Source organism: Leishmania braziliensis, chromosome 35, assembly GCF_000002845.2.
Source record: "Leishmania braziliensis MHOM/BR/75/M2904 complete genome, chromosome 35".
In the NCBI taxonomy this organism is placed as follows: domain Eukaryota; phylum Euglenozoa; class Kinetoplastea; order Trypanosomatida; family Trypanosomatidae; genus Leishmania; species Leishmania braziliensis.
In genome coordinates this window covers 1,611,403-1,615,527 of record NC_009326.2, presented here as the reverse complement: position 1 = coordinate 1,615,527, position 4,125 = coordinate 1,611,403, and positions in this window count along the sequence as shown.

The window sequence follows — 4,125 nt, the reverse complement described above, 5'->3', positions numbered from 1 at the left end:
GGCCTCGGAAGAAAAGAAAGAAGGGGGCCGCCACAGCAGGCCTCGGAAAGAAAGAAAGAAGGGGGCCGCCACGGCAGCGCATCTGAAAGAATGAAGGGGGCCGCCACAACAGGCCTCGGAAGAAAAGAAAGAAGGGGGCCGCCACGGCAGTGCATCTGAAAGAAAGAAAGAAGGGTGCCACCACGGCAGTGCATCTGAAAGAATGAAGGGGGCCGCCACAACAGGCCTCGGAAGAAAAGAAAGAAGGGGGCCGCCACGGCAGCGCATCTGAAAGAATGAAGGGGGCCGCCACAACAGGCCTCGGAAGAAAAGAAAGAAGGGGGCCGCCACGGCAGTGCATCTGAAAGAAAGAAAGAAGGGTGCCGCCACGGCAGTGCATCTGAAAGAATGAAGGGGGCCGCCACAACAGGCCTCGGAAGAAAAGAAAGAAGGGGGCCGCCACGGCAGTGCATCTGAAAGAAGGAAGGGGGCCGCCACAACAGGCCTCGGAAGAAAAGAATGAAGGGGGCCGCCACGGCAGTGCATCTGAAAGAATGAAGGGGGCCGCCACAACAGGCCTCGGAAGAAAAGAAAGAAGGGGGCCGCCACGGCAGTGCATCTGAAAGAATGAAGGGGGCCGCCACAACAGGCCTCGGAAGAAAAGAAAGAAGGGGGCCACCACGGCAGTGCATCTGAAAGAAAGAAAGAAGGGGGCCTCCACAGCAGGCCTCGGAAAGAAAGAAAGAAGGGGGCCGCCACGGCGGTGCATCTGAAAGAATGAAGGGGGCCTCCAAAACAGGCCTCGGAAGAAAAGAATGAAGGGGGCCGCCACAGCAGGCCTCGGAAAGAAAGAAAGAAGGGGGCCGCCACAGCAGGCCTCGGAAAGAAAGAAAGAAGGGGGCCGCCACGGCAGTGCATCTGAAAGAATGAAGGGAGCCTCCACAACAAGCCTCGGAAGAAAAGAAAGAAGGGGGCCGCCACAACAGGCCTCGGAAGAAAAGAAAGAAGGGGGCCACCACGGCAGTGCATCTGAAAGAATGAAGGGGGCCTCCAAAACAGGCCTCGGAAGAAAAGAATGAAGGGGGCCGCCACGGCGGTGCATCTGAAAGAATGAAGGGGGCCTCCAAAACAGGCCTCGGAAGAAAAGAATGAAGGGGGCCGCCACAGCAGGCCTCGGAAAGAAAGAAAGAAGGGGGCCGCCACGGCAGTGCATCTGAAAGAAAGAAGGGGGCCGCCACAACAGGCCTCGGAAGAAAAGAAAGAAGGGAGCCACCACGGCAAGCATCTGAAAGAAAGAAAGAAGGGGGCCGCCACAACAGGCCTCGGAAGAAAAGAAAGAAGGGGGCCGCCACGGCAGTGCATCTGAAAGAATGAAGGGGGCCGCCACAACAGGCCTCGGAAGAAAAGAAAGAAGGGGGCCACCACGGCAGGCATCTGAAAGAAAGAAAGAAGGGGGCCGCCACGGCAGTGCATCTGAAAGAAAGAAAGAAGGGGGCCACCACGGCAGTGCATCTGAAAGAAAGAAGGGGGCCGCCACAACAGGCCTCGGAAGAAAAGAAAGAAGGGGGCCACCACGGCAGTGCATCTGAAAGAATGAAAGAAGGGGGCCACCACAACAGGCCTCGGAAGAAAAGAAAGAAGGGGGCCGCCACGGCAGGCCTCTGAAGAAAAGAAAGAAGGGGGCCACCACGGCAGTGCATCTGAAAGAAAGAAAGAAGGGGGCCACCACGGCAGTGCATCTGAAAGAAAGAAGGGGGCCACCACGGAAGGGGACCGAAAGAACAAGGGGGCCCCACGGCAGGCATCTGAAAGAATGAAGGGGGCCACCACGGCAGTGCATCTGAAAGAAAGAAAGAAGGGGGCCGCCACAGCAGGCCTCGGAAGAAAAGAATGAAGGGGGCCGCCACGGCAGTGCATCTGAAAGAAAGAAAGAAGGGGGCCGCCACAGCAGTGCCTCTGAAAAAAAGAATGAAGGGGGCCGCCACGGCAGTGCATCTGAAAGAAAGAAAGAAGGGGGCCGCCACAGCAGGCCTCGGAAGAAAAGAAAGAAGGGGGCCACCACGGCAGTGCATCTGAAAGAAAGAAAGAAGGGGGCCGCCACAACAGGCCTCGGAAGAAAAGAAAGAAGGGGGCCGCCACGGCAGTGCATCTGAAAGAAAGAAAGAAGGGGGCCTCCACAGCAGGCCTCGGAAGAAAAGAAAGAAGGGGGCCGCCACGGCAGTGCATCTGAAAGAAAGAAAGAAGGGGGCCACCACAGCAGGCCTCGGAAGAAAAGAAAGAAGGGGGCCTCCACAGCAGGCCTCGGAAGAAAAGAAAGAAGGGGGCCGCCACGGCAGTGCATCTGAAAGAAAGAAGGGGGCCACCACGGAAGTGCATCGGAAAGAATGAAGGGGGCCACCACAGCAGGCATCGGAAGAAAAGAAAGAAGGGGGCCACCACAGCAGGCCTCGGAAGAAAAGAATGAAGGGGGCAGCCACGGCAGTGCATCTGAAAGAATGAAGGGGGCCTTCACAATAGGCTTCGGAAGAAAAGAAAGAAGGGGGCCGCCACGGCAGTGCATCTGAAAGAATGAAGGGGGCCTTCACAATAGGCTTCGGAAGAAAAGAATGAAGGGGGCAGCCACGGCAGTGCATCTGAAAGAAAGAAAGAAGGGGGCCTCCACAACAGGCTTCGGAAGAAAAGAATGAAGGGGGCCGCCACGGCAGTGCATCTGAAAGAAAGAAAGAAGGGGGCCTCCACAACAGGCCTCGGAAGAAAAGAATGAAGGGGGCCGCCACGGCAGTGCATCTGAAAGAATGAAGGGGGCCTCCACAGCAGGCCTCGGAAGAAAAGAATGAAGGGGGCAGCCACGGCAGTGCATCTGAAAGAAAGAAGGGGGCCACCACGGCAGTGCATCTGAAAGAAAGAAAGAAGGGGGCCTCCACAACAGGCCTCGGAAGAAAAGAATGAAGGGGGCCGCCACGGCAGTGCATCTGAGAGAAAGAAGGGGGCCGCCACAGCAGGCCTCGGAAGAAAAGAATGAAGGGGGCCGCCACGGAAGTGCATCTGAAAGAAAGAAGGGGGCCACGACGGCAGTGCATCTGAAAGAAAGAAGGGGGCCTCCACAGCAGGCCTCGGAAGAAAAGAAAGAAGGGGGCTGCCACGGCAGTGCATCTGAAAGAAAGAAAGAAGGGTGCCTCCACAATAGGCTTCGGAAGAAAAGAAAGAAGGGGGCCGCCACAGCAGGCCTCGGAAGAAAAGAAAGAAGGGGGCCTTCACAATAGGCTTCGGAAGAAAAGAAAGAAGGGGGCCGCCACGGCAGTGCATCTGAAAGAATGAAGGGGGCCTTCACAACAGGCCTCGGAAGAAAAGAAAGAAGGGGGCCTCCACAGCAGGCATCTGAAGAAAAGAAAGAAGGGGGCCTTCACAACAGTCTTCGGAAGAAAAGAAAGAAGGGGTCCACAGCGGCAGGGCCGGTTAATGAAAAAGAAGTGGGCGCATCACGTGCGGTATCTGTTGATGTTCATGAACACTGGTCCATCACGTGTAGTCCTGTGATCTGTAGAAAAATGGTCTATAAAGGATGAGTCTCTGAATTGATAAAGAAGTGGTCTATCACGGAAATGGTTCAAAGAAGAGGGAAAAAAATAAGAGCACCACGCGCAGCAGGTGGAAGTGTTCACGCATATTTGCCCACCACGTGGGGGCTCTGACGAATGGGAGAGGAGGACGGTCTACGACTGGGGCCACCGGAGGTAAAATAAATTGATGGGAACTCTGTGTAGTATAGGCTGCTGATGAAGTGGGCACGGCACGGCCCATAGCGTTTGTCAAAGATGTTGAGGGTCTCAAGTACGTCATACACAAATTATCGACAGGGGGCAGGGGCACCTTCTCGTTAGTGGGCCATAGTCTAGCCAGTTCATGTTCATTCTGCGTGCCACCGTTCGTGCGCTGCTTCATACAGCAGCACAGGGGGCGGCTGCCGCGGCGTCTCCCGTAATGGATGGCAGAGGGGCCACTGACTGGCGGCAGCGTCGCTGCGTCGCTCTGCTCATCCGATGTGGTGTCCGCGTCTGTGGGAGGGAGCACGTCGCCCAGCGGCAGCGTCGCTGCGTCGCTCTGCTCATCCGATGCGGTGTCCGCGTCCGTGGCAGGGAGCACGTC